The sequence below is a fragment of the Melospiza georgiana genome, unplaced genomic scaffold (assembly GCF_028018845.1).
Source record: "Melospiza georgiana isolate bMelGeo1 unplaced genomic scaffold, bMelGeo1.pri scaffold_29, whole genome shotgun sequence".
In the NCBI taxonomy this organism is placed as follows: domain Eukaryota; kingdom Metazoa; phylum Chordata; class Aves; order Passeriformes; family Passerellidae; genus Melospiza; species Melospiza georgiana.
In genome coordinates this window covers 10,041,668-10,069,609 of record NW_026652215.1, presented here as the reverse complement: position 1 = coordinate 10,069,609, position 27,942 = coordinate 10,041,668, and the positions used below count along the sequence as shown (strand labels likewise).

Below are 27,942 nucleotides of genomic sequence, written 5' to 3'. Positions count from 1 at the left end.
TAATGGCATCTTAACATTGTCTTCACAATCTTATAAGATGCATATTTCACTCCTTATGAAGCTGAAATCTTTTTAAATACAAGTAATTCTACAGAAATTTTAGAAGTTTCAAAACCATTTTAACATACTGAAAATAAAACAATCTAAAAGACAGGTCTAACAGCCATTAAAATGCAGGAAAAAGCAAGAGGACTTCAGTAAAAGAACATACATTTAACAGCTACATTTTCTCCACTAAGTATTTATGTGTTAAGAGAAACAGAGTAAATGTAAAAGAACAGAAGTTATTTAAAACTAGAATTTCTAATGCTAGAAACAGCTTTGAAACAACTTTCTATGTAGTTCTGTTTATTTCCAAATTTAAAATTGGCCAATTTTTGTCCCAACATTTTGAAGCACAAGGGAGTAAAGGTGGAAAATGCTCTGCAAGGGTTGCAGTTATGGATCTCTAAAGTTTATATGTGTAAAGGAATGAACATAGTATTAAACACACTGAGTATGACAGAAAAATGCAACAAAGCACCAACTCTGAGAGAAAAACAACCCTGCAAGCAGTGCCAGGGCACTGGGCATTTCTGCATTTTAAGCAAAGAGCTTTACAGCATCCTTAATTTTCCTTTTTCTGTCCATTTTGGAAAATGAAGCCCAGCCCGCCTCGCACATTCTCCTCATGCTTTTGAGTTTCAGAGCAGAGCCTGGAGATTTCACACTGCATGGAGCTGTGCTCTAGGAAGGAAAATAAAGCCATCCTTTAGTTTCTGTAAACAATCTGATTAACTGCTTGATTTAATCTTAGGAAAGGCTAACATACCTTTTTTGGTGCTGTGGAATGTACTTGTGAAGCTTGTGGATAATCTTTGTACAAATTTTTAAACATTTCTTCTTCCGAGACTGTGCTCTATTAAATTAAAAGTTAAAAGTTAAATTAAAAGTTACTTAGTCACACTATATTAAAAATACTTTCTCTTTCCCCCTAAGGATATTAAACTATGAAAAAAAAAGTTAAGATGTCATTATGAGGCATAAAGTTCAATAAAAAGAATGTTAATTATGTACATACAATGACAATTCCAGAAAGAACCAATAAATTAAAAATATACACATAAATATTGGCTGGAATGTGGGAGCCCAAACTCTTTATTTCCATTCTCAGCCCCAGCAGTGAGCACAAAGAGCTGCTCAGCACATGATTTGTTCTCTGACTCTTACCGGGAGGTCAGTGTGCTCAGAGCTGTCTGACTCAGTGTCCAGCTGCACAAGCACTTTCTGCTTTTTCCTGCTGCTCTGCCCTGCAGGCAGGTTTGTGCTTCTTCCACTCTGCATTTTATCCACTGGAGGAGTCTTTATAACACATGTCCGGGAAAGAAAATGTTTCTATTTTTAGATCATATTTTATGGGGTAAGTATGGAATCTAAAGCCAAACTCAGGACCCAGTTTACAGTCTGAGTGTCCAAGAATTCACCTGAGAGAAATGGTGGAACTCTTCTCTTTCCATCCAAACACGGAGCAAAGACCCAAACAAAGTGGGGTGGGGTGGAAATATAATTTTTTATATTATTTTTGTTGCCATATGAGGAGAATGAAGAGGAAGCTATGGAAGAGCTGAGTTTCGTGGCATATTGTATTTAAGTTCTCCATGCTTATCTGCAGAAATTCAGGTTATTCTGAACTGTAGCCACTCCATTGGACTCTATCAAACATCAAAGAAAATGGGAACAAACAAAACTGCAGGAAAAGGCTTTCAGAGAAAGATTGATAGCTACATCAAGATTGGTGTTACTTAGAATAGTTTTTTCACTAGAAGTGAAACTGAGAAGCATTGAATGGTCCAGTGCAGTCCTTTTTTAGACAGATAACATCAAAATGGTGCTGGATTCCAGTGTTCCAATATGAAAACCACAAGTGAACTCCTGACAGGGAAGAAGGGTGAGTTCTGCAGTCAGGACTACTTTGACCATTTTTACAGCTATATCAGCTTTTTTCTCTTCCATAGAGGAAAAGTGCCTTTACAAATGGACACTTGTAAGACTAAGTAAAACAATTCTAGAGACATAAAAAAATCAACAACTGAGCAAGAAAAATTACACGCTGGCAGCCCTTCCAGAAACTGCTGTCTAATCTCTCCATGGAATGGTGTGACCCTTCAAAATTCCTTCTTATCCCAGGGGGAAAAAAAAAATCATCTACAGAGAAGTAAAAAATACAGGCAGAAAAATGCAACAAGAAAAATTCACTGTTAGGAGTTACAAAACTTCAATGTTGGACTGTCCAAGGGACTTCCTGTTCTGATGAACACATTTTTTATTTTTACTTTTAATTTTTTAATTTTAGGAATATAATTTGGAGACTTTCTATTTTTTACATGAATAGATTCACTGTATAGATCTAAACAAGGTTTAGGAGTCCTAGGATCATAAGTTTGTATTTTCTATAATTTAAAAAGTTTGAAGTCAAAAGCATTCCAATGTCTTTTGTTGAATGCAAATAAATTCTCATGGCACTTCAATTGATTCTACAAATATAAATATTACCAAATTGTAAAAGCAATTAAAAAGTTGAAGTTACCTTGTGTTTCTTTTCACTGTCAGGAATCATACTGCCAGAGTGCTCTTTTACAAGATTCTCCTACAAAAGAGTTATGTGACAGCAAGGAAATATTTATTTGATTTCAGTTGTTAAAAATCTTCTTGGTGTAATGACAGAGCACAGTCTATAATCACAGACTGTTACAAAGTTCACACAAAAATATGAAAAATGTGACCAGGTTTAGTACAACCCCAGCATTCAAAAGTCACTGAAAAAAACCCTGCAGTTTAGGGAACTTTTTTGCTTTAGACAGTTAAAATTACCAAAAATAAAGGAGAGTTTTGTTTTGTTGTTTGTTTATTTATATATAATCTATAATCACAGACTGTTACAAAGTTCACACAAATCTATGACCAGATTTAGCACAACTCCAGAATTCCAAAGTCACTGTTTTTCTGTTCAGTTTCATTTCTTACCCAACTCCTCCCACCGCACAAGCCCAGGCCACACCTCTCACCCCCAGTGCTCAGGGAATAAAAAACTCCACCTTTTCTTCCACTTCTGCTTTCAGTTGTTCCTTAAGGGAGGACAGTTCCTTTTTCAAACATGACAGCTCATTTTCCTACAAACCATTAAATAAAGGACAGGGTTAACTATGCACAGCCCAGAAAAAGGAAAACAGTCCCAGATGAGACAGTAATTAACAGGGACACTCATTAGATACAAAAGATAATTCTATTTGCTTTTCAGCCCTATACTTGAAGCTTTGCTTTAGCTTGTTTAACAAAGACTGAAGCACTGTCAGAAACAGGTATTTGATCCGAAGCGTTCAAGGTAATACCTTAAAACCCTTGGGAGAGCAGGGGTGAGAGGGCACAATCTAAATATTTAAAACAAAAGTTTCCTATTCAAAGTGGGGAGTCAGAACATGACCCACTATCTGGAGGAGCAGACACAAACACACTGCTACTGCAATTTATTTTTAGAAACATTTGGAGTTTTTAGTGCCCAGAATAAGATCTGTTGCAGCAGGTTGGGTGGCACTGCTACTGGTAAAAATTCAAACCACACTGGAAAAGTTCCCAGAGAACTGTCTCTGGTGGGAAAGACCTCAGAGCACAGCAGGAAAAAGAAACTCTCTAAGCAAACTGAAAAAAGATTTTTAGAAGTCACAAACTGACTGAAGATCACATCTTTTGTCTCTCTGTGCTGTCTGTGGGCAAGAGAGAGGGATTGGGAAAAAAGATGTTTCAAAGGTTTATATAAATTCTCATTACTCACTTTTAATTCTATTAATAATAATTTTTTGATACTATTTAAGTTTGAATCTGCTTTACCCTCAAAGTGTTTTTCTCCTAATCCTTATCTCAACTCAGTCCTTGAATTTTTCTTTCCCCTCCTCTGCTCAACAATAGCAGAGAAAAATCAGTGAATGTTTTTTTGTGTGTGCCTGCACTTAGCCAGTATAAAACCACTACACAAGGACATCAGCCCCTTCACTGAATTATTGACCATTGCATAGTGCTCCTTACCAGGGCTCTTTCTGATGAGAACTGCTTTTGCTGTTTCATTTTATATACTTTTAACTCTGCATCTTTTTCTTCAACCATTTTATCATATTCATTCTGTGGTAAAAAAACCAAACCAACAACAAACTCAAAACATGTGACTAAATGTTACATCTATAGAGTTATCCAGTCTTTAAACATCATTTTTTCAAACCAGGCTCTTAAGATTCATAAAGAAAAGATCCACTGATGCTTCTGCAGAAACTGTAAAACAGGAAATGCTCAATTCAACTATTATTTTGTGGACTGGCAGAGAGTGCTTTATTTCTGTGCAGCAATATGTGCTCAGCACTAAGAACCAGCTGTGTCATCTTTATTAATGTATCTGCTAAAGATATTGCAAAATGAGGAATAGAAAGGTAAACTAAAACGTGTCAGGCTAAGCTGCTGACAGTCACTAGGTAACCTTTGAGAAAGAGGCAAACTGATACTGAAAAATATTGCATTCACGAGGTATCAAAGGAAGCCTGAATTGAAAAAAATCTAAAAAATCCCAGAAGTTTAGACAACTGGAATTTATCTGCCCATAGGAATCTTTTCAAAATCTTCAAATGAATTTGATTTTAGGTGATGCAAAGTCCAGCATGTATTCATCTTCCTTTTCAAAGACTCAGGCCTGTTTCTGCTTTTGAAAGGTCATTAACATGGTGTCACAGGTTATAAACATGGTATTGACATGGTATCACCCATTGCAAACCACAGCAAGCAGGAAAATCTCTGACCTTGTGCTTTTCCATCAGTGCCATCATCTCAGTTATCTTGTGCTGACATCTGGCATCAGTTTCTCTCTGTATCATTGCAGTTTCATCACAAAGCAACCTCATCTTTTCTACCTGCCAGTAATAAATTGCATTTCATTAATCAACATAACAATATATTTTTTTTAAATCTTTAAATCTTAATTTCTTCTTCTCCCTGTGGGTGCAAAGTTTGCAGTCCCACTTGGGCTTTATTTGCTTTCAAGATCCCTTTGCAATCCCTCATCTTTTCTGCAGATTGTTAAAATGGGCAAGATCAAAGGTACAGCCATGGCAGGCAAGCTCACTGCAAACCAAAAGGCCATTTCAAGCACTCTGCCCTAACATTTCTTAGCATTGCCATCAAAAAATGTGTGGGCAGAAAAATACTAATATGGGAGAAGTTATAATCTAATTTAACTGGGCTGACCTTATACCAAGGGTGGAATTTCTTTGAACTATATCTTGAAAGAAAGAATTTTTAATGGAGTTCTCATTTTCAAAGACATATTCAAATACTTCAACCTAACCACCTAATGTACTAAAGCTTTGCTCACAGGGATTCACAACAAGTTCCATTTATGTTAATAAGACTGAAATATGAGCAAGGACTCTGGCCAACAAAGCTTCATAAAAACATTTTAAATTAAAAAAAAATTAAATTACAGTAAAAATTAACACCTGTCACTTCTTCATGAAGTTTATTTTCATTTACTTTTCTTGTTTCTATGTCTTTTTGATAGATGTCAACTTCTTCCTTATGTTGCTTGTTCATATTTTCCATCTCTAACTGTAATTTATTCACCTTTGGAGAAAGCAGAATTGTTATTTGTTTAGGAATTACTATGTTGATGATTTTTTCTTACCTCTTATTTTTGAGCACAAACACTGTTACTTTTCAGGTATATGGTTAAAGTGTTTCCTATTTAAAAGTTCAGCTTTTTTTTTAATAAAGAGTTGAACTTTGGCCTGAAGTGAGTTAGAAAATACTCAAAGGAACAATGGCAACAGCACAGTGGGGAAGACTGCCCTAAGCAGTCACCCTAAATGCTGTGAATGACTTGGAAAAAAACAAATAGAGATGGAGATTTTATTCCCTCTCTTGTAAATCTGTATCAGATTTTCACAGGTTTTATGGTACATTTTCTCCCAGCTGTGCATTTTGATTACAGTTTTTCCTTTTAAGTTTATCATATGAATATCCTCAAAAAACTCCACTTTGCTCCAAGTGCAGTACCCAAAGCTGGACACAATATTCCCATCAGAGGGATTGCCACTGCAGAACACATTTAAAGAACAGCCTAAAAAGAGTAATATATTTATATATATATATATTTCTTTTAAATGCTTTTCTGTTACAATGAGGTTGCTGAACCCTGTTCAGTCCACTATCAACAAAAGAAAAAAAAAGGAACAGATTGGAAACATCATTAATTGCAATGTGAATCCATCCCTTAAATGTCCAATAGTCAGTGCCCAGTGATTAAAAATGGAAGCATCTTCTAAAAACTATGAGCTCATTCCTGCAAAGTCTGTATCCCAGATCCATAAACCAGTTCAGAATGTATTTAACAAGTATTATCATTACTTACACTGGGAGTTAAAAACACTCACCTTATCTTCTACATGATGTTATTTAAACCTACCTTCCCTTCATAAGTATTGCTTTTCTTGCTTTCTGCAGTAATTTTCTTTTTCAGCACCTTATTCTGTTGAAACTAAACAAAACAAGCATTGTACCTTAATAAGTTATAGAATTATGTCATGGTTTAACTGCATCAAGAAATTCCAGCTTTCATCAAGCAAATACCTCTCTGTTGTGCAGCTCAGGTTCCAGAACAATTCTTCAAACAAATGAATGTCTATGACCTTCAGAAAGGCTCCTCCTGAGCAGCAGCAGGGAATAACAAAGGAGGTGCAGAATGCGAATTAAAACTAAGATGCTGCTGACAGAAGGTGTGAAGATGTCATGACCAAAAATACAAGTTATTTATTTTTACAGTGAAGTTACTACAGTTTGTGCCAGTGCAGAATTCTTTTCTACTCGTGGTAACTGAGATACTCATACACGTACATAAATAACACTATGCACTAAATGAAAAAGAGCAGCAGTTTATTAAAGATATTTTTTTTGTAATTGCTCTTTTCAAATTAAGGCTCATTTAACAAATCAAGTGATCCCTAAGATGACTCTCTAATTTGCTCAGGGTTAGGATAAGAAAGGAGAATTTTTAAATTACATAGGTGTATCTAAAGACATCACAGCAGACACAAACCTGCTAAAAAGCAACCCAAACTATAATGTGTTTATGTACTTGTGACATTTAAAATCTCTACACACCTCCTACTGCAACTCTTCAATGCATTTGGTTTTATTTTCCATCTGTTTCTTTAAATTATTCATCTGAAAGAGATATTTCAGACATGAATTAGTAAGTTCTACAAATTACTCCCTTTGTGAGCAATTCCTGTAGATGTTCTCGAACCTGCACTTGCACCAGTCTGGTTTGTTCCAATGGGACTAAAACACCAGCTGACATGTTAGAATATTCAGAGTTTTAGCCATAAAGTACTACAAGATGTTAATTAATAGCAGTGAACCAGTTCTTTAGTGGTTATGGAGTTAAGAAAGAAGAAGAAAAAACCCCAAGATCTTCACAATTTATAAAATGCACTTGTATGAAGTTCCCTACATCCATGAAAAAATGAATTTTCCCAATTATTTTCTAGAATCTTCAATGGCTTTTCCTTTCTTGAAATTTCCTTTTCAGTTCTCTTAACCTGAAATTAAATTGCAAATCTTTGACTTTTACAATGAAATTTTGAAATTTGCTAAAAACCCCAGGTTGCTTTGAACCAATAGAAAGAAAAGTAAAAATGTTTGAATCTATTTAAGCTCAAACTCACACTACATAAAAAAAGCTAATCCAGAGCCCATCCATCACTGAGTGGGTATATGAAAAAACAAAAGCAGGTTCTCTGTTTTCCTGAAAACAAACAAATAAATCTTTAATATTAAACTTCCAGCACAGAGTGAACATCCCAGTGACTGTGCTTGTCTTTTGAAATACCAGGGCTCACATGGGGACACACAAGGGCACAGCTGGCAGCAGCTGGGAAAGAAGAAACCTCTGGCAGAGATCACATCCCCCAGGGAGAGCTTTGCAGAAAAACCCCAACAAAGATTTTACATTGAATGCTGTCCTACAGGTTCTGTAAGATAAGTTTCCTGACACATTACATACATTTTCTTCTCTTTCATCCAGTGTACTTTTCATCTCTTCACCTGTCTTTGCCATTTTCTCCTTCAAAGACTCCAGTTCATTTCTAAGTGCCAAATTAACAAGCATTAGTAAATATTTCCTTATTGCCTTTAACTTATTTTCAGTACTTCTAATAAACCCATATTTTATTTTCTGAAAAGAGCTGCTAATGTTGATGGGAACTTCATAACCTGCTCAATGAAAACGTTCTTAAAATGCAGCAACATGCCCAGTAAGTCAATATGTGAACTGTCCATACTTCTTTTAAGTAGGAAAAGATGTTCCAGGAACCCAAGGAAAATACATCCTGACCTGGACTATTGCAATGCAGCTGTGAAACATGGGAGCTGCCTATTGAACTGGGGATACAGAGAGTAACTCTGATCCAGTTTTGCCTTGTCACATTTAATCCATAACCTTCAGCTTCCATTTGAATTTCCTTCACACCTGAGATGTCTAATGCAAAACAAGACAGCTCCTACCATGTAATACAAAATGATGGCAAACATTGTTCCTGTAGCAATTGGTATTTCTAATCTGAGACAATTTGTACTTGGCCAACAGCAATTCTGAATAGTTTCTGTTTTGCTATGTAATCTAGAAAAACATTAATCAAAAAATCCCAGAAAGCAGCATTTGAACAGAACAAACTGAGTCTACTTCCTTGAACAATATCAGTTATTATTATTTGTTTTTACTTGCCTTAGCTGGCTATTTGCCTCTTCTAGGTTTTCAACTAACTGCTTTGTATTTTCTCCTTCTTTCTTACTATCCTAAATAAAGACCCACGTGTCAGCAAAGAAATAAAATTCAAAGTGACTTCTTAAAAAATTCAAACACATCCAGAGCACACTGACCTGCCTTGTTCAGAAGTGTAATATACTTCCTTTCCAATTCAAATACAAAAAATAGCTCAGGTACTCTACAGACCCAAGTCATGTTGCAGCTCATCATCTAATTTGTGAAACTGAGTCATTTGTCAAATTGAGTGTTGTCCTTTCAAGAAAGCTGGAAGTTTACAACTTGCCTCTTGTTGTTCTTGCAGCTTCTGGAGTTCTGAAGCCACAGCATTTTTCTCTTGCACTGTTTGTTCTTTCTCTAGTGAAAGCTTACTGAGATACACTGTTAGCTGTTCATTCTTTAACCTAATTTAAACCAAATGGCCAAGAGGAATAAGAAGATGCATTTTGAATCTCCTTTTAAATTAAACTTACCCATTATCAAGTGTTATTCCATGCTGAAAAAAAGTCCAGGCCTTTATCTACAAATATAAGCTTTGCAGCAGAGTCAAAGAGATGTAAAAAGGGGACAGAAGAAGGAAAGAAACTCAGAGTTAACTTTTATATAAATATAATGGTTAGTGAAGGTGATGTAGTTCAAAGCAAGATTAGCAATGAATTCAGAAACTTTCTCTTCTTGTTAAATAAGTCAGAGAGATATGGAACAACTATATATGCCATAGAATATATACAAATAGAGAAAGTGGAATATAGAAATATAAGTATATAATTAATGGCACATATGTGGTTCAAAACTTCCATTAGAAAACAATCATAGTTCATTTCACTGTGGATTAAAGCAACTTCTATATTACACCAAAACTAATTCAATATTATATTTTCAAAATGGTCATACGCCTCTTGTTCAAGATCTGTTTTCAGAGTCACAAGCTGCTTTAAATAATCTCGTTCCTTCTCAGTTGTAAATGTCAGCTGTGCTTTCAAATCCTGCAATTCTTTCTGCAAAATGGAAAGGAAGAGTTTTCAGTATCCATGTGCAAACTCCAACTGCTGGAGATTTTTAGACGTGAGCTAAGAGCACAAGGCTTTCAGAAGAACCCAACAACATCCATGCCATGGATTATCCAGATTGGATCTTTCCAATCTCTGTTGGGATCTGGAAGTGGTGTGAGACAGTGAACTGTGACACCGGTGCTGTTCATGTCTGTCCCCTGCTGTGAGTTTCATTACCTGGGCTGGGCAATTAGGGCGGGACCCTGCTCTGGGTGCTGTTTCTTATGTATAAACTTGAATCCAAGTTATGATGTGTAACTTCACTATTTCTAAAAACATGTTACTGTTGCCCTGCTTCAGACCTCTCTCATCTGGAGAGCATTTTCATTTCTCTCTCCACATTTTTCTCTCTCTGCATATTTTCTACAGTAGCCTCAAGATCCTTCTTCAATAAAAGTCCTTCAATTTACCCATTTTAGAAAATTAGTGAAACTCAGTTCAGAACATTCAATGCACAGATTATAACAACAAGCAGACACAGTAAAATGCACACATGATTTCAGACTATCTTAACTTTAGTTGATATGGATTCTTGTTAGGCTTGTAAATATAAAATCATAATGAAAATAAACCTCTCTTAAGAGTATATTTCATATAGCTTAGACTGCTGTGACAGAAAATGGGCCTGTGTCACAGCACAGCAGGGTTCACAGAGGCAAGAGCTAATTACCTTCCTGGAAGGAAGAAAAAATGGGAAAACTTTATATGCAGAGAGAGTAGCATTTGAATGGGCATGAACAAAGAAGGAAATAACCAAAAACCTTGATAAGGAAAACCAAAAACATGGGAGACAAGAAAAACCAAAAGCACAGGAGACAAGAAAAACAGAGGCAATAAAGAAGTTCTTCAAAGAAAACACTGAAATTGTATGTGAGAAAGTTTAGTAGAAATGTTAAGGTTGACTAGATGGAGTTTATTTAAGGCATTTAAGATACTTACAAAGCAAGAGGAATTTCATATGAAGAGCAAATGCCATGAGATTAATAAAATGAACATTTACCAGAGTTTCTGACAGCTCTTCAAGTTGCACTTCTTTATCACATTTCACTTTAGTCATCTCTTCTACAGCACATGGAATGTAAAATGAATGGAACAGAAATGATTTTTCATATTTAGCAGGCAGTATAAAACATTTCCCCTTTTGCAATACCCAGTTCTCAAAACTTGTTGGATTAAGTTAAGAAACTGAAAAGCTAATTTATGACTTAATCTAAATGTAGACTTGAGAAAATTATTCAGACATTAGCAAATCTATATCTGAAGAGAAACTAAATATTTATCTTAAATAAAATTTAGAGCCTATTATGTTTTCCAGAAATATAGCTTCAAGTAAACCATGGACTGTAAGACTAGAGTATTCTCCAAGTATTGATGCACCTGCATTGTTCCAGAAAAAAAATCTGAACTGCTGAAGGTATCTCATGGATATGTTGGGAAAGGAAACCAGTTGTTACTAACTTCCAAATGGTTTCTATATGCACATTCACAATTCTGGTATTTTCTGCAAGTTCTCAACAGCAAGTGTCGTGGTTTGACCGGAAATGGGACATCTGGGATATGTTGTTTTTGCTGTGGTTACCAATGGGTGTTCGGATTTTAAGATGAGCACCTGGTTTGACCAGTGGGGTATTGTATCCGCCTCTTGAGACTACAAACCCAAGGAGTTAAAAGCAGGGCTCTTGTCCTTCAGAGCCCTCTTGGGATTTCCGGTGTGAAGGGTTGGGCCTCCCTCCCCCGGCCCAGTTGCTGGCTGGGCTGGGGGAGGGGAAAGCCACGCGGTCCACCTACGGTAGGCCCGGATTTGGTGGAAGGGTGGGGGAGCATCGAGCGACCTGTTTACCCCCCCCCCCCCTCCTTTTGGAGACGAAGAGAATGCAGCCTGTGCTGTTATCTTGAAACTTGCTATCATGTGCTGGCAGCACGGCTGGGAGGAGAAGCGGGGGGGGCTGTGAGCAGCCCAGCTTGGATGAGCTTTTAACTCTTGTGGATAGTGAGAACTTCACGGAACATTACCTTTCCTAGGAAAGGGATAAGGGTGGAAGATGAAGGAAGAAAGAGGCCAGTAAGGGGCTCTGGCAAAGAGAAAGAGAGATGTTGAAGGAATGGGGGAAGATGGAGTGGCAACTTTGCTGGACTCTTTTGTTGTATATCCATGGACTGTTTCCTGGTGATACAGAGGCTGCATTGCAGGGGGAAGCGGGGGCTCGGAGCCAAGAGAGTTCGGTGTTGAGACCCCTCGGCACCAGGGGGTGTAGAAGAAATGGGGGGGACAAAGGTCCCAGAGATGAGACTGTGCTCTGCTTGGAACGAGACGAGGCATCCTTAAAAAGGTCCACCCTGAAAGCAGGCCTCTGCCCCATCCCATGCCTAGTGGTGAGAGCACCTTGGCATGGAAAGGAGATGTCACGAGATAGCAAGACTCCGGGCGGTGCTAATTGTGACAAGAAGTCCGTGGCACAAGGAAGGACCCCGTCTACTCTTCATAAGCTGAAGATTTGATTTTCTAAAGGGTGGTGCCAGACCGAGTGTGGATAATTTTGGGAAATGAATTGTACTGGGATCTGGAGGAGGAGGGGGAAGTGTTTCTGTGTACTTTTCATTCTCCTTGTGATTTCTTTTTCTTTTTTGTGTGTATGTAGTTTAGTAATTGTGTGTAGTTTAGTTAATAAACTTTTCTTTATGTTTAAGCTGGAGCCTGCTTTGCTTATTCCTGCTCACATCTCACAGCAGATATCAGGTAGAAGGTATACTCATGGGGGCTCTGGCTTTGCCAGGCCCAAACCATAACAGCAAGGCAGAGCTCTTACTCTGGGGACTAAGGAGCACATCCCTAGAAACCACAGGATGTCAAATTGATGATATTTAAAGACAACCCCTGCCAGCATCATTCCACTTCCAGCATGGGGAGGGTCACAGAAACCTCCATGGGAGGGTTTTATCTCTGCTGCAGAAGTCACTCATGGCACCTGCAATGCTGCTGCTCTGAGCTGCAAACCAAAATTACCTCCAGAAGAATTTATGCATGAATGGTCTGACTATTGGAGCTGTGCACAGCACTGCCCTGTGGCTGCTGCCAGCACCAACGACCCCCAAAGAAAAGGGATCAGCTGAGTAAAAATAAATCCAGGCATTCCTGACAGGTACAGGCACTGTAAAATCATTTCTCCAACTACCAGAGACAGTCCATTTCCAGACAACAGCAGAAAACATTTTTATTACTGCCCAGCTCATTTTCTGCCTTTCTACAACCCTTACCCAGTTCAGCAGATTTATTCTGGAGCTCCAAGGTAAGCAGCTTTGAATCATCTTCAGATTTCTTTAATCTAAGGAAATGGTAAATTAAAAATCCCAAATGTAGAGTACAAAGCACTGCATTTGAAACTTACGGGACAAGAAGACAAAGTCTTAGCACAAGCACTTTAAGAACATTTACCTTTCACCAGGCAGATAATATATCTGCCTGCAACACATATCAAATTTCACTTGTACAACCTCAGAACAGTAGACATAAAAGTAAACAAATATATGCCTACAGAAATCTGTATTTCCTAAAGAGAGAATTATGAAAGTTGGAGGGGGCAAAAATTTACTTTTTATACAGTATCAACTACCACAAACAAAAAGAAAATTACATTAAATTCTCTCCATTTAGACCACTGTGTGAAAAAAACCTCCAAATTTCAGCTTCATTTCCAGTTGTTCTTGATTTTGTCATAGACTGCAACCTCTAAGATCACTCTTGGAATTTAAACTCATTAATTTACCTATTTTGCTCTTCTTGCAGCAAGCTTTTCAAATTGGCAACAGAAGTCTCAAACTCCTCTGTCAGGGCTGCAAGCAAAGCCTTCATTTTTTTACATTCTTCCTCCTGCTCTTCCTTTTCTCCAGTGACCTGAAATAATGTTTTCACTGTAGTCTGGAATTCAGTTTCCAAGTTCTTCTGAGCAACCTTCAAGACATGATATCGTTTCTAAACATGCTTTGCAACAAACAGCTACAGCTGTTTCATGTCCAAAGTATCCATAATTATTCATGCAAATACTCATCCAGTCCATTTCTACTGTAAAACTACAAGCAAGGGGTACCTCTGCCTTTTGCAATGAAATTTTAGCCTCTTCCAGCTCTGCCCTCAAATGTTCTTTACTGACTTAGGACTCCTTTAACATTTCTTCATTATGTACTAAACAAAAAAAGATGTTTATATTTTTAAAATACGATATTTACTAAAAAATGCTGCTAAAAATGGAAAATTACACATATTTAAAGAATTTAACAGAGACCAATGGTACTGACATCATATACTATGAAGTAATATATCAAATTTGAATATGGATGGCTTAAAAATATTGAAAATCAAGTTCTGAAAAGTGTCCTCAGTGACATCTGCCTGACTGTACATTTGCAAAACTGAAGCAACACATTTTCCCCTTGCAATTTTCAAAAGCTCTCACTGCTTGACTCTCCCTAAAAACTGCCCTGCCAGTCCTGCTCCCACATGAGCAGCTCCTGCTCCAAACAAAAATAAGGCCTTCACGGCCCCAAAATTCTGCTGCCAATCAGCAACAGAATAAGACTATCATGGCCCTGTTTCCTATGCTTCTATAAACAATTACATCTAATAAATAAACAATCATAAACAATGACATTTAAATTCTATAAACAATTCCATTTAAACACAGCAAGCAGAACTCTTACATTTTGCTTCCATTAAGTCAGCAATCTTATTTTGTGACGTCTGCAGCTGAGCTTTGATGTCTTTTATGACATCATCTTTTTCATCTCTCTGTATGGTAAGAGCTGAAATCTAGAAAAATGCAAGAAATATCATAATGAAGTCTGGAAAATGGACAGATATTAATTTTCATTTGTACTCTAGGTATGGTAAGCAGCCATTTTGCTGTCATTCAAGTTAGATTAGATAGATAGATTAGATTAGATAGATAGATAGATAGATAGATAGATAGATAGATAGATAGATAGATAGATAGATAGATAGATAATATTTGGCTGGATATAATCTTAGCCAAATATTGATCAAGTCACATAACTCTAAACAAAAAAGTTCTCCAATTCAAAATCAAACCATAAATTCCAGGAGACTAAAGGTACTGAAACACCACTAAACTTAGCAGAATTTGACTTAAATGCAGCTTCAGATGTTATTTTGTCTTTTTTACTAATACCCAGAAACACATCTTGGCTCTTGCATTGCCCCTTTAGGCACAAATAAAGCTCTACATGTTAGATGGTAAAATGAGCAAACCTGCTTTTCCTTTTGACTGACTTCCAGTTTGCATTCTTTCTCAAACTTGTCCACTTTTTTTGCTTCTTCTTTTACTTTGGAGATACAGTAACATCCATAGTTAACATTCTAGCTGAAATATACTCCAAGTTCAATATAACTTCCACTTTAAGACTGCTTGGAATTGTACAGCTGTACCATTTGTTTCCCAAGAGTAATTGCTGAGGCAATGTTTGATTTTATAATCAAAATACAAACAGAAAAGAGCATGTGAGAATGAAACAGGAACATACCAGACTATACATACAGAGAGAGAGCATTTAGCTAAAGTTTCTGTAGCTATACACTAGTGCATTGTCATTTAAATAAACAAACTATGGGAAGTAAGTATTGATCTTTAGACTGTACTTCACAGACAAAACTTCAATTTTGAGTGACTGTTTGAGAAACAAAGTTCCAGCTTTGGCCCAGTGGAACAGCAACAGAAAGGGCCAGGCAGTGACCAAAGGCAGCATGAATAAAAGAAGGGTCCCAGTGTCTCAGTGTGAGCTGTTCACCATTCCAGCACTTCACATTTCTCTGCCCTGACACTGCATGAGTAACACAAGCTATGAAGTACAAAACTGAGCCAGCTGCATAAACTCAATAAACAGAATTCTCACATTTGAAACTCATTTCCAATCTGTCGTTCTCTGCTTGCACACGAAGCTCTTCAAATGCCACTGTCATTCTCTAAAAACAAAATTTAATATTTGAAGTTCAATACTGGAAACCCTGGAACTTCTCCAGGGGCTGCTGCCCACCTCAGCCATTCTGAGGAGCCAGCAGGGAGATGAAACAGAGAGAAGCCCAGAAAGAAGCCAGAAGTTGTGGCAGTGACCCAGCACTAAGCACACATCACCCAGATCACAGGATCTACATCCCACACACTGCTGCACCTTCTCCATTGAATGTGTTTGATAGAACACAAAAATAATTCTTGAAAAGGGATTGAAAACCCAACTTCCTGCATCACACATGACATGATACCCACACAGGATGGATAAAAACAGTATCCCAACATAAACATGGAACTCAGCTCAGCTCACATAACTCACATTCCTTTCATCGAGCTTGGTAACTTACTTCTATGTTGCTGTGAAGTTCCTCATACAATTGTATTGTTGCTTCCTTTTCCTATTCATCTATCAAAGCAAGAACATATGAGAAAGTTTTTCTTTTGAATGAGAATGCCAGCTGCCCAAGTCATTCTACTTAATCAGCAAAATGAATTTCAAAAAGGAATTCTCAGCTCCATTCTTATTAAATAAGTCATTATGAAACATGGTGCCAGAAGTTACAGAATCTCGGGAAAATGTGTATTTCATTGAAACACTGAGCAAGCTCAGCTTTTAAATTTCCTTCCTAAGATATTTTTTTCTGTGAAAAGTGTAATTCTAGATCAGTTTACGTGACCATATTAATTATTATAGTATTAATGCTGTTTAATAATAATGTATCATAACTGTTAGTATTGATAAACTGTAATCTAGGGTTTAAGCACTGAATTTCTTTCTATCAGCAGATACCTATCACCACAGAGCTGTCATTATAAAATTGCAACAACACTCCAGGTCCATATTTTCCTTCTTTCCTTTCACTTTTGTAATTGATACTATTTTTTCCTAAGAAAACAATTAAAAAGAGAACAGTAACAGAAACAGCTATCAAAAAAGAACAATACATCTATATACAAGTGTTTCTAGAATTAAGGCTAAAAAGAAACAGACATTTAAGTATCCAGGATCAAGTTAGTAAAATTCTAATTATTATAATAACGATTCTAAATTGCATATAAAGTAGGATTTCCAATCAAGAACATATTTTAAAACCTCAAGAATTTAAACTTCAATAAGTTATCCAACTATCTTGGCTTGTTCCGTTTCATGAGAAGAATTCCAGTTACTCATTACACCTTGGGGTTAAGACCTTTTTTCCCCATAAATGTGTGATGGCTGAAAACAGGAAATGTCAGCTCTGGAAATTTGTTCCAGAGTGCTGGGAATTCAGAGTAGATTCTACTGCCTAAAACCAGGCATGAAGTGTCACTTCCTACGTCTGAATATATTCCCAGAGTGTGGCTGGGACTGCAAAGCTTCAATGGGCTGAGCAGCCTTGGGGAGCCCTGCCCTGCCCTGCAGTGGCTCCAGTGCCAGTCGGGGCTGTGGGCACTGCCTCAAACCTGGAGCACTGTTTGGGCACCCAAAGAGCTCCCAGGCTGGCAACCTTGCAGCAAACAATTTCACAGCCTTCAAAAGCCCTCTGCATTTAGCACTACAAATCAAAAGTCTGTTAGACCTGGGGCTTCACTTCCAATTTTGTGAGCCACTTAAAATTCATTTCTCATTCTGAGAGCCACATCCAGTCAATCTCAGCTGGAGAACTTTTCTGAACAGCACGAGAAATTTCTTCTTCTTTCTTCTGTTTGTGAATTTAGAGCAAGTTAGAAGTACATTTACTCTGATAAATAAAAGCTAAAAAAGCATTTACATTTGCTGGTCTTCTCTGTGAAGTGAGTACAGGTTTCCTTGAGCAGATTACACAGATGCCTTGAAGCAGCAGCTCTAAGGGAGGGAAAAATATCATGTTTGCACAGGAGTGCACAGTGCTTTGTGCACCTAAGGAGTAACAATGGAAATGACCTTCAAAATTAAACAGCTACATAAAACTGCCCACATGGAAACTGATTATTTCCACCACAAAAATATATCCTTGGTTCTATTACTTACTCTTTCAAGAGATCTTTATTTTCACATATCTCACCTTCCAGTTTCAAATGGAGTTTCTCATTTTCAAACTGATTCCATAAGGAACATATGCAAATAGACACTGTTATTGAAAAATATATTAGAAATGCACTTGAACTTCTCAAATCCCTCATGAAAAAGTCATTTGGGGCATCAGTAGACAGAGTCTGTTTTATCTGGTATTACATGCTGAGTCATCTTTTGCATGAAAGATGCAATAATTAATGAACAATAATTTACCAGCAAATGAGACACTTACAGGTGTATTCTTCATACACACCCTCACACAGGACAGGTGCCTGCAACTTCTCAAAATAATCATTTTCTCAAGGCACAAACCAAACTGCAACAGTCTTTAATATTTAATTGTATCAATAATAGTGTCAAACTGAATCAGGAAGCATTGAACTTCATATATTCAATGTACACTATACAATACTGGCCTGCAGTTCTTGAATGGCTTTCTTCTGTGCTTCAAAAATCTTTCTATTCTCTTGGAGTTTTCTTTCTTTCTGGTTTAATTCACTTTCCACAGTCAGATTCCACTGCTTGATCTTCTCAGCCTCTTTGTAGAGTTTTGAGAACAATTCATTCGTTGTTTCTGGATTCTATTAAAACAGGTTCCACAAGTTAATCTCAAATACTATCTAATTAATAGTATATAATATCTAATTAATACTGTTGTAGATAATGTATTTATCTCTTAGAAACATCACAAGAGTAATATTTTTTCCACAGATGGTGATATAAGCTTATATATGATCAGGAGCCCAAGTTTAAATCTTTGTGCATCCTCTGTGTATGTATCAAAAGGCATTACAGAGCACATAGGAGAAACAAATACAATGAAATATCCCAAATCCCCTTCAGACATCACCAAATAGATGGGCTTAAAGACATGGATAACTGCAGTCCACCAAAATCAACAAAAATTTTGCCAGAATTATCAGTGAAGCCAGAATTCCTTCTAGCAGGTTCTTCACACATTTCTGTCCTCTCCTTCTGACAGACACTGCTGAGTTAAGTAAAAGCAGCTTCAGAGACTTTGCCCAGGAGTACCTGTGATATTGCCATGGACACACACAGAATCACAGAATCACAGAATCACAGAATAATGAGGTTGGAAGAGACCTCTCAGATCATTGAGTCCAACCTATGCCCTGACACCTCAACTGCAGCACCAAGTGCCGTGTCCAGGCTTTTTAAATCACATCCAGAGATGGTGATTCTACCACCTCCCTGGGAAGAGCATTCCAGTGCTTCATTATTTCTTTGGTGAAATTTTTTTCCCTAACATCCAACCTATCCCTTCCCTGCTGTAGCTTGAGACTGTGTCCTCTGGTTCTGTCAGTGCTGCCCGGTGGAAGAGACCAACCCCACCTGGCTCCAACCTCCCTGCAGGAAGCTGCAGAGAGCCATAAGGTCACCCCTGAGCCTCCTCTTCTCCAGGCTAAACAGCCCCAGCTCCTTCAAATGTTCCTCACAGGGCTTGTGTTCCAAACCCCTCACCAGCCTTGCTGCCCTCCTCTGGATGTGCTCCAGCATCTCAACGTCCTTCCTAAACCGAGGGGCCAGAACTGGACACAGCACTCAAGGTGCAGCCTCAGCAGTGCCCATACAGGGGCAGAATGAGCTCCCTGCTCCTGCTGGCCACACCATTCCTGACCCAGGCCAGGAGCCATTGGCCAGGAGCAGGGCACACTGCTGGCTCATGTTCAACCGGCTGTCGCCAGCACCCCCAGGGCCCTTTCTGCCTGAGCACTGTCCAGACACACTGTCCCCAGCTTGGAACGTTGTAGGGGACTTCTGTGGCCAAAATGTGGAACTCAGCTCTTGGACTTATTGAACTTCATGCTGCTGGACTCTGCCCATCCATCCCACTGATCTAAGTCTCTCTGCAGAGCCCTCCTTCCTTCCAATAGATCAACACAAGCTCCCAGCTTAGTGTCCTCTGCAAATTTACTCATGAAGGACTCAATGCCCTCACCCATGTCGTCTATAAAAATATTAAACAGAACTGGTCCCAGTACAGCCCTGAGGGACAGCACTGGTGCCTGGCTGCCAGCTGGATGCAGCACCATTCACCACCACTCTCTGGCCAGCCATGCAGCCAGTTCTGAGCCCAGCACAGAGTGCTCCTGTCCCAGCCATGGCTGCAGCTTCTCCAGGAGTGTGCTGTGGGAAACAGTGCCAAAGGCCTTGCTGGAGCCCAGATACACAACACCCACAGCCTTTCCTGCATGCACCAGGCAGTCACCTGCTCACAGAAGGAGCCCAGGTTAGTCAGACATGACCCACCCTTGGTAAAGCCCTGCTGGCTGGGTCTGATAGCCTGGCCATGCTGGGAGTGCTGTGTGATAGCACTCAGTGTGAACTGCTCCATTATCTCACCTGGCACTGAGGCCAGGCTGACTGGCCTGGAATTACCAGGATCCTCCTTCCTACCTTTTCTGTACATGGGTGTCACACTAGCCAGTGTCCAATCATCTGGAACCTCATAGTGAGCCACAACTCCTGATAGAGAGAGGCTTGGCAAGCTCATCTGCCAGCTCCCTCATCACCCTGGCATGGATCCCATCTGGACCCAGGGATTTATAAATATCCAAGTGTCCCAGCAGTTCTTTGCTCACACATGGAGCAAGAAGGAAAACCACCACCCTTGGCACCCTTGTGCCCTTAGAACACCTTGAAAGTGCCCTACAAGCAGTGCTGGGCCAGTGGTCGAGGCAGGGAGAGCAACACACAAGTCCCAAGGGCCCTTTGGTTCACTTACAACAGCCCCAAACACCATCCTTGTTCTGGCTGCACCACAGTTTTGTTACAGTCCTGTTGGTACTTTAATAGCTTAGGATTTAAAAAATCTAAAAAGTTGTCAGAGATATGAAAATCAGCAGAGAGAGCACAAGAAATGTGTTTTATTTTGTGGTAGCAAACAGTGTTTTGTAGCTGCAAAGTACAGAAGCTATTGCAAAAAAAATGAGCTGTACTGAATAATTGTGCTACAGCAGAGATCTGCTGGTAAAGACACTGAAAAGAATCCAGTGTTTGAGGAAACCACTGAATTCATAGTTTTACAGATAAAATAAAGCCAGAATAAAGGCAATTGGGATAATCCACTTCAGTTTTCCAAAGAATACTCTGACTTCAACCCTTCTGCCCTTCAACAGAATGTTCAGAACCAGTTCCACAAGGATACTTAAGTGTTTAAATCTTACTCTAATTAAAGCTCATAGACTTTGCAGACACTTCAAACAAAGAAAAAAACAACAACAATATTGCAATCACCTTAATTTTTAAAGATTAATTTCCAGGCATGTTCACTAAATCACAAGTATCTCCTCTAGGTGATTCAGCTTTAAACAGGAGACAGAAAACATTATTCCCTTCTGACTACTTCCTTTAGCCCTCAAATATCTACTGAATAATGCTTTAGGCACTGTTTGGGAACAAATTCAAAAGACCCCAAGGAATTAGATGTGCAGAGCTGATACTTAGCTGATCTCTTCATCTACTTCAGAGCAAAATTTCACTTCCTGTGAAATTGTATCTGAAACATGAAGAGATTTTGATCACTGTATTTCTAAAAAAAGTAACAGTGAAACTGTATTTAACAGTTACAGATATGAAACTGTGGGACTACCCATGAAAATTAAAACTTGACAATTAAAGAAGGTGCATGGCAAATATTCCAATCGTACCTGAATCAGTGATTTCACCATGGCTCGACACATTGAATGGCAACTTAAAGTCATCATCTGAGCGCCTGTTAAAACCCTGCACAAATTTAAGAATTTTTAGTTTCTTAGTTTCTTATGGGTAGATTTGTAAAGAGGAATTATAAAATCCTGGGGAAAAAAATCCCTACAGATGATGTGAAAATAGAATTTGTCATTAATAAAACAGCTGCCTACAATTTTCAAAGCCCAAGGGATTGGTAATGGCTTTGGAACTCACTTCTTACTTCCCAGTGGTTGATCAAACTGTTGGTGTCCTGCAGTTTGATTTACAGACTGTGGCCAAAGGGGAGCTTTCAATGCAGGGAACTCAGCAGCTCCTGCCTGTTTGGGCACTGCTGCATGGCAAAGGACTCAAGGAGACAAATTACTTTTTTGAAGACCAGTAGTTGATATTTCTTTGCTTTACTTCCAAGGGCACTTCTAAACCATATCTGATTATGTTTCAGCATGAAAATACCCTTTTACAAGGTTTTTAAGTCACAGAAGTTCATCGTGTAAACAGCTAACTCATCTGCTGTCAGAATATCTCATCCCTCATCTCAAAATATTTCATTAGGAGCTTTGACATGAAAAAATAACTTGTTGAATTCCCATAACTCAGCGTGGGGACAGAACATTTTCACTGCACACCTGATCCGGTGAGACCAAGACACCAACGCCAGTGTGAGCATCTGAGTGGGGCCTGTGGGAATCCATAAAAGCAGAGGGTTTGGGAAAGCTGCAAAAGGCAGGCCTCAGAGAGAGCAGAACTGTGATTAGAGCCAAGCAGCAGCCATGAGATAGGTCAGCAGAAAAATTATGTAAAAAGTAGAAAAGTAATGACAAATAGAACAATGGTCTGTGTATTAATGCTTGGCTAGAACAACTCCCTAAGTTACAGAAAAGTTCATCTAGCAAGGTATTAGGAAGTTTTAAGCTTAATAATGGAGCTCTGTGCATTGTGTTTTAAGGCTTACAAGCAGGTATTGTATTCAAAATAAGCAAGCATTGTTTTAACCAAAGGTACGTGTGCTTATAGTGGTTGGATAGAACTACTGTCAGTGTGCTTTTGCTTTGTGTGATTGGTCAAAAAACTTTTCAAGTAAGTTGTACCATTAAGTTCTTGGTCGGCTGCCTGGGATGTGAGCTGCTGGCATCTTCCCATTGTCACAACCATGTAATAAGACTGATGCTGGAAAATAAAACAGCTCAAGGCAGTTCCTCAGCAGTCCCGTCCCGTTGGTGATTTGATAAGAGACCCCGGCCAGCGATAGAGCCCTGCTCGCTCTCTGGGCTGAATTACCCACAGCAAACGTGGACTTACAGCACAGAGCGGATGCTCCAGAAGATTATTCCCTTCAGTTTTGATAGAAAACAACAACAAAAGTCTTTAAAATTCAAACCGAAGATGTCTGTGCATGTGCCACTCTAGGCACACGCAGAGAAATGAGTCCAGTGCAGGAGCCGTCCCAACCCATGCAGGGGCAGGTGTGTGTGTGCTCCAGCTCGGGGCAAGGGGCAGGTGTGTGTGTGCTCCAGCCCGGGGCTGTGCCGAGGCAAGGGGCAGGTGTGTGTGTGCTCCAGCTCTGCCGGGGCAAGGGGCAGGTGTGTGTGTGTTCCAGCTCGGGGCTGTGCCCATGCAAGGGGCAGGTGTGTGTGTGCTCCAGCTCGGGGCTGTGCCCATGCAAGGGGCAGGTGTGTGTGTGCTCCAGCCCGGGGCTCTGCCGGGGCACTCCCCGGGCCCAGCACTGTCCCCGTGTCCCCGGGGAAGGGCCCCTGAGCTTTCCCTCCGTCCCCTCCTCAGCCGCGGCCTCCAGAGCAGCACAGCCCGAGGGGGCGGCCGGGGGGGAGGGTGTGGTGTGGGCCGCCCTCAGCGGCCCCGCGGCCGAGCGCTCACCTGGGATCTGCCCGCAGACACCTGCCCAGCGCTCAGGCGCGGCGGCATGAACAATTGAAAGCGGTTTTCCTTCTCCGTGGCTCCGATAAAAGAGCGGGCGGGGCGGCCCCAGCTCCCGGCGGCCGCTGAGGGCGGGCGCGAAGGGCGGGAAGCGGCAGCGGCCCCTCAGTGCGGGAGAGCTCTGAGGGGAAGGGGCGGGGGGTCCCGCCTGTGCAGGGAATAACTGGGGGAGCCCAGTCCTCCCGAGGGAAAAATGCGTGTTTTATGATTGCCTTTTCGCAAATATTAAAATTAATGTTATATGTGTTGTGTCAGAAAGTTGTGCTGTAATAATTTTCTTCAGTAGTGTGTTAAATCTAGTTTTAGGGTCTAACATAATGTTAAAATCGAAACTAGAGATACTTTTTTTAAAGAAAGGACTTGCAGCGAGATTGCCGCCACAGGACATCTAAAACAGGCTATTGTTTTTAAGGGTTAATCCTCTGTAAAATGTGGCCTTTTTCAGGCTTATGCTGCCCAGAAGAAGTTACCCAGACGTCTGTAACTCTTTGTTTCTATTATCTCCTATTGTCCCAATCCATATTGTCCAAATTATTAATACTCTAATTATAAAAGTATCTTACATAGCATAGTTTCTATTTTAACATTATGGTATAACCTAAAACTAGATTTAACACACTACTTAAGAAAATTGGTACAACACAACTTTCTAACACAGCACATATAATATTCATTTTAATATTTGTGAAAAGCCAGTCATACAATATGCATTTTTCACAAAGGTCATGCAGGCCCTGGAGGCATCTCCTGAAGCTGGCACAGCCCCAGCAGACGGCATTGTGAGGAGGGGCTGCTGGGTGGCAGTTTGGAATAACTTTGCTGTCCTAAGGTGACGTTATGATGCTTGTATCCCCATTCATGTGTTCTCTTTATGCTGGATATTATGTTCTGTGCCTTCAAGACTGGCTCTGAAGAGCGAAGTTTTGTTTTGGTTTTGTTATCAGCCGCTCCCCCACGGCTGGCGGGACACAGAGACAGGGCAGTACATGGTGCTGCTTTTGCTTTTTGCTTGACTTTTGCTTTGTTTTTGCTCTTGCTTCTGCTTTGCTCCAGCTTTGGTCTTGCTTTTGCTTCTGCTCATTAGTTAGTTTAGCTAAGCAGTCCGACTTTTTCCTGGAATGTTTTTCCTTCCCCTTTTTTGGAACCACTCAAACTGCTCCAGACTGGGCCCTGGGAACACCGAGAGTTTGCACCTTGTGGCTGCAGCAGCTGCCCCAGCACTGGAGGGACTGATAACAGAGTGACCATTCCCAAGAGAGACTTTCTGAATTTGTCATCTTTTTCAGAGTGGTGAAAGGGTGTTGTCACCTGGTATTGTTCATTTTGTGTGCTGGGGGGTGTTTTACTTCTTAAATAAACATGTTCTTTCCACTTCTCTCCGAGGAATCCTTCCCGAACTGGCTGGGGGGAGAGGCCATGTGGGTTTGCTTTCTGGAGGGGCCCCTTTGGAGATTTTCTCCCAAATTTGCCTTAAACCAGGACAAAATTTGGTGCCCAACGCATGGGGCTTGAGAGAGAGTGGAAAAAACCCTGGTCTGACAGCATTTTGGTTGCCATTACTCTGTGTTGGTATCAAGCAGTTAATGGCCATGTTTTCTGAATTCATAATGTCTCTTGGGGTGGAGGCTTGCATGCATTTCTGGTCCCTAGGTGCGGATTATCATTAACGGGACATCACACAATGATCAATATGATCAAGTGAAGCCAATTTATTACAAAAAGCAAGCCATATTTATACTGTTCTCTACTGTTCACACCTCAAGCTAATACAAGATTGGTTAAAGCCTTTCTACGCATGCATTTTGATATTTCAGTTCATTTTAGTTAGTCTTTCTTCTTCATGCATCTCGCTGCGATTTTCTTGTCTGCCTTTGCATCCTGAACCATCTGCTGCTGAGCGTGTTCTTCTTCTTTTGTGTCCTTCAAGGGCATGGTGACCTTACTCAGTTTCTATGAAGGCTGGATTGTGCATATATTGCATATGTCCATTGTCCTGCAAAAAACCCTCAACACTCCTCCCAATGCTTTCTGGTCATTCAAGTGCCCTTCAGCTGACTGGTTTCATGCTTTGAGCTTCAGAGAATTGCCCAATCTTTCTGAAGCTCAAATAAATATCATATTAGTCAACATCTTAATTGTGTTTATATCTCACAGAATTATCTTTTCTTTTGTCTTTGTCTGAAACTGTTACTGTACGGAAATCTGTGGGGGATGGTGGACATGTCAGATGCTGCTGGGACATCCCAGAGCACTTGGACCTGGGCTCTGCACAGGAGAGCTCTTCATCTCCTTTCTCTCTTTTCCTCCCTCTGGGCATGGAGGGAGCTCCTGACTTCAGCGTGTGACTCGTGTGTGCAAAGAGCAAATCTGGGCAGAATTGGGGCAGGGAGGTTTGGGGGGACATTGGGATCTGTGCTGGGCACAGAAGGTGTTTTCCATTGCTCTGAGGCTGTCTGCTGTGGAAAGTGGATTTAATATCCACCAGAGAGATAACTTTTGCATTTGATGGAGCTGTGCCTTCCCTTGGCTTTTTTGGCTGAAAAGATATAGAGAAGCACACACAGAGCTACCAGCTCCTGGATTCCAGCAGTGTTCAGATAGAAATTCCAAGAGGAGGTAGGGTCAAGATGTGTGCTTGCCTTGTGGTCAGCCTTCAATACCCCTTGGTCTCCCTGGGCCCTTCCCCCAGGTGGGACTTGGGCTCATTTGGTCCCTCAGGAGCTGGGCTAGGGGCTGCAGAGGTGGCTGTGGAGCATTGCCTGTGCTATGCCAGGGACTGGCAGCCACTGCTGGGCTGGGATAGAGGCTCTGGGGGGATTGGGGTTCCAGGGCAGGGCACGGTGTAGGTCACAGGGCAGGACAAGGCTGGACCTGCCCCTTCCTCCGCAACACACAAAATATTTTGAGGCAACAATCTCCTCCAGTCTGTCGCAACAGGGAATGCTGGAAGTGAAATCCCAATTCTGGGCATGGCGCCTGGCTGAGAAGGACAGTTCTTTTCCATAGGAAGGAAAGCACAGAGCCTCAGTGTTTGGAAGGCAGGTGAGAGTCTCACTAGGCAAGGCCAGCCAGACTTTTCAGGAATGGCAGATTTTTTCTGGGAGCAGTCTTTGGATATAGGGAATTCTGGAGGTGGAAGTCCAATCTGAGCCATGCATGCCTGGAGAAGTAGGACAATTCTTTCTCATAGGGAGGAAAGCATGGAGCCTTCCCCACTGTTTTGGGAACAGATGGGAGGTTACTCTCCTGAAACCATTGCCAGCCAGATTTCTCCTGGCAAGATTCCCATGGGAAGAATCCCTGGATATGAGGAAATTTGGAGGTGAAATCCCAATTCTGGCCATGGGTGGCTGGAGCAGAAGGACAGTTCTTTTCCATTGGGAAGGAAAGCACAGAGCCCCAGTGTTTCAGCAGCACATAAGAAGTGACCCTCAACATGCAAAGGTCACTTGGACCAGTCAGGCAGTCCATGGGAGGCCAAACCAGCCAGACCTGTTCTGTGTGCCCTTGGTTTCATGGGGCTCCCTAGTGTCACAATGGTGCCTTGGATCCATGGGGCCCCTCAGTGTTGTAATGGTGACTTGATTCCATGGGTTCCAGCAATGTCACAATGGCCCCTTGATTACAAGAAGACGTGCAGTGTCACACTGGCCCCTAGGTTTGATGGGGTCCCACAATGTCACAGTGGCCCCTAGGTGTCATAAGGCCCCACAGTGTCAAAATGGTGCCAAGGATTCCATGAGCCCTTGCAGGGTCACAATGGCCTCAGTGGCTCCCCAGGCCCCACAATGTCACCTGGCTCCTCTGTTCCATGAGGTCTGCAATGTCACAATGGACCCTTGGACCCTGTGTGTCTGCAGTGTCACAATGGTCTCCTCTGGCTCCACAGTGTAACAATGGACCTTTGATGACAGGAGGCCACTCTGTGTCACCCTGGAGGTTTGGTTCCATGGAGCCCTCCAGCGTCACAATGGTGGAGCCCTCCAGCGTCACAATGGTCTCCTTTGGTTGCCCAGTGTCACAATGGACCACTGATGACATAAGGCCCTGCAGTGTCACAATGGACCTTTGGTTCCACACAGCCCTGCAGTCTCACAAAGGCCTCTTGGTTTCACAAGGCCCCACAATGGTCACAATGGTCTCACTGGTTCCATGAGGCTTCACAGTGTCACAATGCTTTGCATATTCCATGGGGCCTCATAGTGTCACAATGGTCTGTATGTTTCCATGAGTCCCCTGAGTGACACAAGGGTCTCTTTGATTCCATGGTGTCCCTCAGTGTCACAATGGCCCTTTGGTTCCATAAGGCTGTAAAGTGTCTTAATTGTCTTTGCATGGTTCCATGAGGCCTTG

General features: G+C 40.7%; 1 pseudogene; it reads right to left on the bottom strand.

Annotated features, from left to right (window-relative positions):
- Positions 1-582: 582 nt before the first annotated feature.
- Positions 583-27,630, bottom strand: LOC131096427 (synaptonemal complex protein 1-like; annotated as a pseudogene).
- Between the last annotated feature and the right edge of the window lie 312 nt (positions 27,631-27,942).